Source organism: Sphaeramia orbicularis, chromosome 21 (assembly GCF_902148855.1).
Source record: "Sphaeramia orbicularis chromosome 21, fSphaOr1.1, whole genome shotgun sequence".
NCBI classification, from domain to species: domain Eukaryota; kingdom Metazoa; phylum Chordata; class Actinopteri; order Kurtiformes; family Apogonidae; genus Sphaeramia; species Sphaeramia orbicularis.
In genome coordinates, this window is record NC_043977.1 from 32312463 (window position 1) to 32323622 (window position 11160).

Consider the following 11160-nt stretch of genomic DNA (forward strand, 5'->3'; position numbering starts at 1 on the left):
GAAAAATGGACATGGTAAACAGCCAGAGGTGTCAAGTAACTAAGTACAAATACTTCATTACCTTACTTAAGTACAAATTTACACTTTACTGGAGTAATTTTTTTTCAGCCGACTTTTTACTTCTCCACCTTACATTTTCACACAATTTTCTGTACTTTCTACTCCTTCCATTTTGAAAATAGCCTCCTTACTCCTGTTTAATTTGGGCTTGTTTTCATTCCAACTTTTCATCATTCAAATAAAAAAAAAAACTATGCAGATAAATCGCTCCATCCGAATACAGTGAATTTGACTATGGTTGGATGAGAAGTATAAACATAAACCACATACCATATGCCACAGGTATCAAACATGCGGCCAAATCCAGCCCGCCAAGGGTCCAGTCTGGCCCTTGGGATGAATTTGTGAAATGCAGAAATTACACTAAGATATTAACAATCCTTTTAGTTCAGGTTCCACATTCAGACCAATTCAATCTCAAATGGGCAGGACCAGTAAAATACTATCATAATAACATATAAATAATGACTACTCCAAATGTTTCTCTTTATAAATGTAAATATTTCCATGTATTTACTCTAAAACAAAGTATATTTTTGCAAAAAATGTGAATAACCGGAATGTCTTAAGAGAAGTGAGTACAATTTTAACAATATTCTGCCTGTTACTCAATGTTTTGTGTGTTTGTAGCTCCACTGTGATCTGTAAGTTATAACATACATGTGTAAATGATAAACTGAGGCAGAATATTGTTAAAATTATACTTATTTTTTCAGTTTCTTCATGTTATTTACATCTTTTGAAAGGACAGTTTGTAGATGTAAACCTGTTCATAATGTAAATTAACTTTTTTCGCTCTAAAACATAGAGAAAAGTTTGGAGTTGACATTATTTATATATTATTATGTTATTATTTTACTGGTTCGGCCCACTGCAGATCAAATTTAGCTGAATGTGGCCCGTGAACTAAAATGAGTTTGACATCCCTGCTATATGCAATCCATTGCCCCTGACTTTTTGCACCATTCCAATACTTATATTCAACTAGTCATCATGTCTTCTGCTCCATGAAACACATGTTAATGCTCAGTAGGACGAATATATGGTTCTTTAATACATTTGCATTGGACTAAAATGCGTTAATTTTCAATGGGCATAAATGCAGCTGAAACAGGTAGACGAGTGCATCCCAAAATTCCCAACATTAACATTTTAATATAACATTACAGTCATTATGGCCTTAAGAGACATGTTTTTGGGGAGGTGGAGTAGTGCACTATCTGCCCCTGTGGTGCCGCCTAAGCTTTTGTCTTAGTGGCATTTTTCCCCCTTACATTTACTTTTATACTTTAAGCAGTTTTGAAACTAGTACTTTTATACTTTTACTTGAGTAAAAAGCTTGAGATGATACTTCAACCTCTATACTATACTATACTATACTATACTATACTATACTATACTATACTATACTATACTATACTTCTACCTATACTATACTATACTATACTATACTACTCTGTACTATACTACACTATACTTCTACCTATGCTACTCTATACTATACTATACTATACTATGCTTTGCTATACTATACTATGCTTTGCTATACTATACTATACTATACTATACTATACTATACTATACTATACTATACTATACTTCTACCTGAGTAATGAATGTGGATACTTCTGACACCTCTGTAAACAGCTGGATGACTAATCTGAGCAGACTTCATATTGGTTAATATGTATATTTCATGACACATCACACTCATTTCACAACCCCTCTTTCATACACATGTGCATGTCCACAAATACCAGGTACAATATCACGGCACTGATGCATAAACCACTGGTGGATGTAAGAAACTCTGGTACTGAGCGTTTTGTGTGAGTCATGTGCTGCTGTATATGTGATCCAACAAAGGGAAAATAACTTCTAATGCATGAGCTCGTGTGCATTCATGTGTAAGGACTTCCGCACTGTTGGTCTATTTTTACATGTCAAGCCGTTCTGACGTCACACATTCATGCACAAACACAGTGTCACGGTGACACACACACAACAATCAGAGTCACTCAGATCATTTTGTATCAGACACAGTCAAACATCTCTGCCACGTTAATCTCTGCTTTGGCACCTTCACATGAAACCAAACAAAAGACAATTACAGCATGGGTGCTCTGCTTCATTAGGCTGTGTGGGAGTCTCTGACAGTGGGAACTGTCTTTACGCAGTAATCTCCACTGCCTTGGGCACTGTGGGAAGCTCTCTAGGAAACCCATAATGCATCTGAGGCAAAACCATAGGGAGTCCCAGATCATCATCATTACATATGTCCGTTAACCATCAGCTCCCTGCAATCTGCTGCACAGAGTAACATCTTTGAACTGTGTTAAGATGTGTACGTACACCAATTATAACCACAGCAATTTTGATTATTAGTTTATACTTTTATCTTGAAAAAATTAGAAAATCCTAATAATTGATGTAAAATCTACCAATTCTGTTAAAACTGTTGTTTTAAGATGAAATAATGCTGATGGATTAATTATATATTCAATGTGATAACGACATTAACATCTGTAATAAACATATTACAAAGGACTGCTAGGAAGACAATGAAGACACGGCGTTCTACATCTGTATATTACATCACTCAGTCTAAACAATTACTAAATAATCGACACTCATTAATTAAGTGTTTTACAGAAATAATCCTCCTCTTACAGGACTTTGGCAACACACTACCAGTCAAAGGTTTGGATACACCTTCTCATTTAAATGACGTGAGATGGACCACAGATGGCGGTCACTGAGAGCTCCTTCAAGACTGTTGAAAACACTTCAGGTGACTACCTCATAAAGTTCATCAAGAGGATGCCAAGAATGTGCAAAGCAGTAATCAAAGCAAAGGGTGGCTATTCTTTTTTTTTTTATCTTAGTTTTTATTAGATTTTCTTTTTTTTATCAGTATAATACAATGTATACATTTAATTACAGTTCAGCTAGTTTCTTTTCCTTGTTCACAGCTGTATATGTATTCCTACAAACCTCCATAGGTAATATAGGATGGAAATGAAAGAAAACAATAACAATCACAGCAAACAAATAATGTCCACTTCCAAAAATCAGGCTGTTGGTATAAATCTTAGTCAGAAGCAGGATGACAACACCTTAAAGGTGGCTATTTTGAAGAATCTAAAATAAAACATGCTTTTTTAACTACGTAATTCCATATGTGTTCATTCATAGTTTTGATGCCTTCAGTGAGAATCTACAATGTAAACTCATGAAATAAAGAAAAAACAGGTGTGTACTAGTAGTGTGTATCATCCTGCTAAAATACCTGTTTGTACCAAGCTGCAGGTGCATATTATTCCTTATTTTAAAATCAATTCAAGAAATTCATGTTGTTATTTGTTGCCTTTTGTTTTACAAAGTTAGAGCCATGTTTATAGTCAAGTCTATTATTTCTTTTCACATTTCTTTTGGTATCAGATCAGAATCAGAATCGAAATACTTCATTAGTCCTTGGGGGGGATATTTGTGTGTTACAGTTGCTCCAACATAGTTAAAGTACAGAAAGAAAGCAATAAATAATAAGTAAACAATAAACAATGCTATGTACTTATGTACCAGATATGTACAGAGATGTACAAGAGATTTACAAGGAAGTTACAAAACTCCCGTTGGTCAAGAAAAAATATATTCCTGAATGGAAGTTGGAAAAGGAAATAGATTCAAATAGATCAGATCAGTACTCTGTGTCACCAAGACTGAAAACCTGAGAATCAATATCTGTATTGGACCTGAAAAAAGATGGCTCAGGCATCTCTATTCCACCGTCAGCAAAGAAACATCCTGTCACTTGAATGAAGCCCCAACTTAGAATAATTGGTCTGGTTAATTAGTTTATTTATTGCAACTTATATCATCATCACAATGTTGAATATTGTAAATTTTCCTAATATTATGAAGCCTAATTATGAAACACCCCACAAACAAATGATCATCAAGTATTTTTTTCTAATCTACCCCTTCATAGAATGGGAATGGAAAAGTGAACTACTGTCTGATTCCTTTCCATTTGTTCTATTCATATTGTAGCGTCTTTGGTGCAAATGTTAAACATCTGTAAAACAAGAAGCTGAGTCCTGACCTCTGACCCCAGTCATGCAAATGTCATCTTCCTACTTTAACTGAAGAGCCAGAGAATATCTTGAATAGCAGGATATGAGTGATGTGTTGTGTAGAAGTAAAGGGAAGGACAGGGATCCAGGTGGCCCACGTGGTAGTGGTTCCTTTGGGGCGGTCTGGAGGCTAAAATGACCCAGTTTTTCGGGCTGGCTGCATACAGCTGCCCCCCTGCAGATGCTGTCAGCACCGGCTGCACTGCAGTGCCTCTGACTCTACCTCTGTCCTCTTCAACTCATTTACTCTCAGTCTGTCTCCTACAAATTCCCCCACCCGTTTTTTTTTTTTTTTTTTTGTCTCTCACTTTATCATCTTTGTTGTTCTGTTCCTTTTCTGCTCTGTCATGAAATTCCAGCTTTTTTTTTTTTTTTTTGGTTTTCCCTGTCCCCATATGCCTTTCTGTAACCCTGATGTTCTTCTCAATTTCCATGTATTGATCCTATTTGAGTCCAGAGCCAGAGTGTGCCGGTTCACCGTCCCTTGAGTCTGATTTAGGCCTGTCAGTTTGATGTAAAGCCGGCTGTGGCCATGGGCACGTGGGTGCATTGTTAGCAGGAAGGCTTAATACCATAAATGCCTCCCTGATTAGTTTGATCAAAGAGCAGAACTATGCAAATGAGCAATACGTTTATTCCTGAGAGGAGAACATTAATCAAAACTCACACAAATCCCACAAATAAATATACAGTTAGAGGTAGGGTCTTTTAGAATGAAGCTCAGGTCTTCACTTCAACACACAAAGCACACGTTTTTGCATATTTTTCCATCAAAAACATAAACCAGCACATGGTGAGCAAACAAGATAAAAAGAAAAACAGCTAAAGGTGAATGAAAACTCACATATTCTTCATTTTATCTGCTTAATTTTAATTCTGTAGTTTTAATTAGTAATTTTAGTAATAGTTTCTACATCTTCCTATTCCTTTTTGACCATGCAAAATTCAGACTTGCACATAATTGAAGATAGAGTCTGTACATTTAAATATTAATTTATTTTGTTTTATTTTTGTTTCTTTGCATGTTCTAAATAAAAAAATAAATAAATAAATACATTTAGCACATTCATATTCTGTGTTTACTGTAAATACTATGTAAATATATCATCCCATACCCAAAGTTGATTCTACATCTTCAAATTTGTGTCATTGCTTTAGATCACAGGCGTCAAACATGTGACCCGGGGGCAAAAACTGGCCCGCCGAAGGTTCCAATCCGGCCCAAGGGATGAATTTACAAATTGCAAGTTAGGGCATCAAACTCAAAAATAATATCATAATAGCCTATAAATAATGACAACACCAGTTTTTTGTCTTTGATTTAGCGCAAAAAACATTAAATTATGAAAATGTTTACGTTAACAAACTATCCTTTAACAATAAAATGTGAACCTGAACAAATATGAACAACCTGAAATGTCTAAAGAAAATTAAGAGCAATTTTAACAATTTTCTGCCTGTTATTTGCCTTTGTAGATCTGACCTGTAATGCATATGCATAAATGATAAACCTGTACTTATATTTCTTTACAAATTTCATTTTTTTCAGGTTATTCACATCCTTTTTTTTTTTTTTTTTGGGTAGTTTGTAAACATAAATACTGGCATAATTGGATGTCATTTTTTGTTCTAAACCATTTGGAGTTGTCATTATTTATTGGCTCTCATGCTATTATTTGACTGGTTTGGCCCACTTCAGATTAAATTGGACTGAATGTGAAGAAAATGAGTTTGACACCCATGCTTTAGATGCACTCTGCATTTCTTCGCCTTGTACTTGTGACATGTGCAATGACAGTAAAGTTGAATCTAAAACATGATTCAACAAATGTAATCCAATCCTTTATGCTCTATTGGAGCATCTGGGAGGCCAGCTGTGGCATAAGATGTTGCTTCACGTCCGGTTTTACATGTAAATGTGTTCAAAGCAAGTAGCTGAATTAAATCTGATGGTCTTTTATTAACCACTGTGAAAAAACTGGGTGGTAACCGCTCTGTTTACCAAGCTGAGAGGACACATACACAGGGACACAGGCCTGGGCTGTCCAATGTAAAGTCTATTTCTAGTGGCACTGGCCAATAACATTGTCGTCACTCCTCTATGTTGATATAAATGTATTCCTTGACACTCGGACAATAACAAATGTTGCGTCATGGTGTCTGCTGATGCCCATTCATTGAGGATGGTGCATGGTGCTGCAGGATGTGCACTATGTTCAACACATCCAAACACAGCAGGAAAACACAAACGCAAAAAAAAACGACGCTTAAAGCAATATCCGTGGCTTATTCTGATCATGTTATGAGGTGGATCTGTTCCTTACGATAACACATACAGGAACAAACGCCTTCGACACAAATACACAAATATACAATTGATGGAGAATGTAGAACAGACAAGAAAAGGAAACATCCCATACCTCTTATAGAAACGCAAAGGTTGCTTTTCATATTGATGCGCATCCTGGTTGCATACTCGACGATATCTGCAGTCAAGACTCGCCCAGACTCCCTGTGACACATAGAGACGTAATACCTCACATCAGCTGGAAACTGCACCTCCTGTGTCCGCTAGGGGGTGCTGTATGCCCACTATGCACACACAGACACTGCAAATAAAAAACCCCACACTGTGTTGTACTGTAGTTGGGTGGGATACTGTACATGGGAGGAGAAAACCAAAGCAGTGAATGACTAATAGTTCTGTCAGCTGGAGCCTATTTCTGCACAGAGGAGAAAAAAAAAGACAAATGGTGAATGATAACAATAACAAAGACTCTTCATATTATGAGCCTTTTACTAATTCAATGCTTCTATATGACAAATGACATGTCAGACCAGTGCGAGCTAAGTATCTGCATTGTTTCAAGCATGTTATTGTAAAACTCTGACTGTTTTCTATTTAACCCTTTCATGCATGAATAATGACAGCCTTAAGGAAGATTTTTTTCCAGAGTGTTTTTATTCCTCTTTAGGCATGAGGAAAAAAACAAAACAAAAACATTTTATGAACCTATTTTCGTGGAATTACAAAAATATTCACTCAGCTGAACACCATGCATTTAATTTTAGAAGCAAAGAAACATGTATTTACTGATATACTATGAGAAAACAAAACAAAACAGAAAAGGTTTTTAATGCTGCTAATCTGATGTTTTCTCACATTTTAACATACCTGCATGGAGAAAATATGCAAAACAACAACAACAACAACAACAACAAACAAACAAGCAATTCTTGTTTAAAAAACAAACAAAACAAAACTGTTTATTTCAGTCTCGTAACAATTAGCATTTTTTTTACACTCAAACATGTTACTGCAGATTAGGTTTATCTAGAACAGCAAAGTTGCAGTAATGCTATGAATTGCAGCGTATGGGATGATGCACAAAATAACAAATCCATAAATATACAAGAAAACACCTTTGATCAGCTGTCCACTGTATTGACCACCATGCATGAAAGGGTTAACCATGAACTATGTATGTAACATTACACAACATTTGCACATTTACATAATGCACACAATGCTCTGGTTTCTTGCACTATGTACATATGACAGTTGATGTTACTGTAATATAGTTTTTTCTGTTTCTTTAATATTTATATAACTTTACTTCTTAATTGTAAGTTTTGTCAGTTTGACCAATTTTATTGCACATCTTAAGGCTAATGACATTCATTTTGTCTTCTGTTAATGTGATTAAACTTTTCTTTTTTTCTTTTGTTCAGACAGGTAAAATCTAAAAACTATACCTTGTCTGAACAAAAGAAAAAAAGAAAAGTATTATTGCACATCTTGTTGACAGTTTTTGCATTTCACTGTTCATACCATGAGCATGATGAATAAAAATCTTGAATTTTGAACTACTTCAAGATTCAAGATTCAAGAACTTTATTGTCATATACACAGCAGTACTGAGCAATGAAATATTTACTTTACAGGTTCCCTTCACACAACTAATGTAAACAGTAGAGCTAAACTAAGATGAAATAAAGGAAGTAAACTGTGGAGTTAACACAATTTAAAATAAAACACAATAAGGGAAATATACTGTACACTAAGCAAGGAAAAATAAATAGGTAAAATAAAATGAGGCAAGTACTCTGTGCAAAGAGTAAGTGTATCAGGTGCAAAAAAAAAAAGGTTGATTGTGCAAGATACAAAATACTGTCATAGCGGTAGACGCTGAGTGCAAATATTATTACTGTTGTGCAAATATGCAAGAATATGTACAGATATGAGTTACAGTCAGTCAGTGGTGTTATGTACGGGAAGACAGAGTATGATACTCCCTGCTCCATATCAAACGCTACATCAATTTGAGACAATGGGACAAACAAGAGAGTGCTGTTATATAAAATATAATAGAACATATTGAAAGTGGCAGTTTTACAATATATCAGTGATGTGGCCTCTAGTGTAGAGAGCACAATTCTCTAAAATGTCCTTAAAATAACTACTTCTGTGATGTAACTCCTTCTTAAATGGTTTACTGGTGACAGGAAAACACTGACAATTAACCAAGATGCACCTGTGACTTTCTATACTACCACACCAACACAGCTGTTACCTCATTAAACTGCTATTGTCAGTTATCATGCATCCCAGACGTCATCACTCCTCTTGTCTTTTCATTCTAGATGCTCCATTTTTACAAAACAGGCAAAAGCAGCATAAATCTGACCTGTTTAATAGTTTTACACACAGAGAAAATACAGTACAAGTACAAATTTTAGAAGATTTCCAAACCATATGTTTATGCTAAAATATGTAAGTGTTATCAATAGCCATTCTGCAGTAAAAAGGTCTCTGTCAGTGTTCTGATATCATATAAGAGGTTTTGGATTTATTTTACTGATGCATTCATGTTTATGTTGCATTTGAAGAACTTCATAACATGTGAGCAACCCCTTCTAGTGCAGAGTTATGATAAATCTTCATCCAAAGAGGCATCAAAGTTGTAGGAATTAGGACCTGTTCAGATTGAGAACACACTCAAAAAGATCAGATCTGTATTTGATTCAAGACCACATACAAAAGTGGCCTGGATTGAAAAGATTTGATCTCATGTGATGTACACAGCTCATAATGTCCTGGAATAACCCCCCCAAAACAATTAAATATCACATATGACTAAAAAGATCAGATTTGGGCCACTTTTGCCTCTGAACATAGCTGCCTATATGTGTTCCTGAATCAGATACAGATCTGACTTTTAGTAACATGACCTCTGTCTGAACTGTAAGATCAGAGTCCATGGGACTTTTATGTCACCATATGAGATTTGTCACAGCTCTGCACTGGAGGGAGTCACTTAAATACTAAAGATGTTGACAGCTTAACCTTAAACGTCTGTACCAGCAAAATGCAGCATATGCTTTAAATCATCCATAATATTAATACAACATTATATATGAGGGTAAAAAAAAAAAAGCAGGGACCTTTTACTGCATGATAACTTTTAATAATATGTGAATGTTTTTACTTAAAATCATGGTTTAGAATTGATGGTATTTTCTTACAGCGGAGTATTTTCACAGTGTGTGATGAATATAAACATGTCTAACACCACTCATCATCAAACAATAGTAATAATAATAATAATAATAATAATAATAATAATAATAATAATAATAATAATAATACTGCAATGAACTGGCGACTTGTCCAGGGTGTACCCTGCCTTCGCCCCTATGTAGCTGGGATAGGCTCCAAGCGACCCCCGTGACCCTAGTGAGGATAAAGCGGGTTCAGAAAATGAATGAATGAATGAATGAATGAATGAATAATAATAATAATAATATTAATAATAATAATAATAATAATAATAATAATAATAATAATAATAATAATAATAATAATAATAACATGAGCTGTGAAATTGAATTGAGCACTAAAGCTGGCAGTTTGAACGTAGCCATTATTCATTTAATATTAATGTTGTATACATGACCTTTTACCTCTTGGTATTTTCCACATTGTCTGTGATGCTGTGTCCTGCTCCCTCTATGCTTATCTATTACTATGGTTGGTCTATGCATCACCCATTGAGGATGAATGATGCTCTTTTCAAGTGACTTGAGTTGTATGGACTGACAGACTGATAAAAGCCTCAACCACAAACAGCATCATCCTGCCTCTGGTGACCTTTGACCTGGGTCATGTCATCCCCCATCTCTAAAAACCCCTCCTTTGCTAAAAATCTCTCAGAAAAAAGGTAATCAAATGCCCTGATATGTATAAAATACAGAATATTATTTCAGAAAAGTCTCGTTTACAGCACTTTAACTTTAAGTAACATTAATAGTGGCTTTTTGTTGCATTCAAGTACAAACAATGACAGTGAAACTACACTGACAATGCCTGCCCCCTGAAACCAAAGCAGGAACATAAGACTGAATAATTCACTCAGTTTGTGCAATGTGCTGTTACACTGACTGACAAAATGCTTTCTGAAAAGGGAATATGAGGGGAAAAAAAGGTTTTGGTCAATAGGAACAAAAAGGAAATTACTCATACATTGTGATCCTGTGTCTATGTGGGTTTTTTTTTTTTTTTTTTTTTAATTTGTTTGTTTTGATGACGTCTATGCCATCATTATGTGTATTTTTTCATTTATAGTGAACAAGTGCTCCATCAATGTTGGTTGTGTTATGTCTTGTTCTGTCACCTGCCTAGGGACTGCAGATGAAAAGTAGTTATTTTTACTTATTCGATCATATTTACGAGGGTGTATTTTTTATACAACAATGTTCACAAATATGCATGGTCCCTATTTAACCAATTCATGCATAGTGGTCACTACAGTGGACAGTTATTCAAAGCTATTCTCTTATAAATTCATGGATTTTATTGTTTTAGTTCCATATCAGCCAACACAGTGGATCATCCCATACACTGACATTCATACAATTACTGTAACTTTACTGTTCTTGATAAACCTCATCTGCACTAACATGTTTT

General features: G+C 35.1%; 1 protein-coding gene across 1 annotated transcript in view; it reads right to left on the reverse strand.

The window, feature by feature from the left end:
* The window catches only part of inpp4aa (inositol polyphosphate-4-phosphatase type I Aa), a 28040-nt gene extending 21304 nt beyond the window's left edge, over positions 1-6736 (reverse strand). The window contains exon 1 of the mRNA XM_030124735.1: positions 6614-6736. The gene's annotated coding sequence lies outside the window, so the exon portion shown is untranslated. The remainder of the gene's footprint in view (positions 1-6613) is intronic.
* Positions 6737-11160: the final 4424 nt, after the last annotated feature.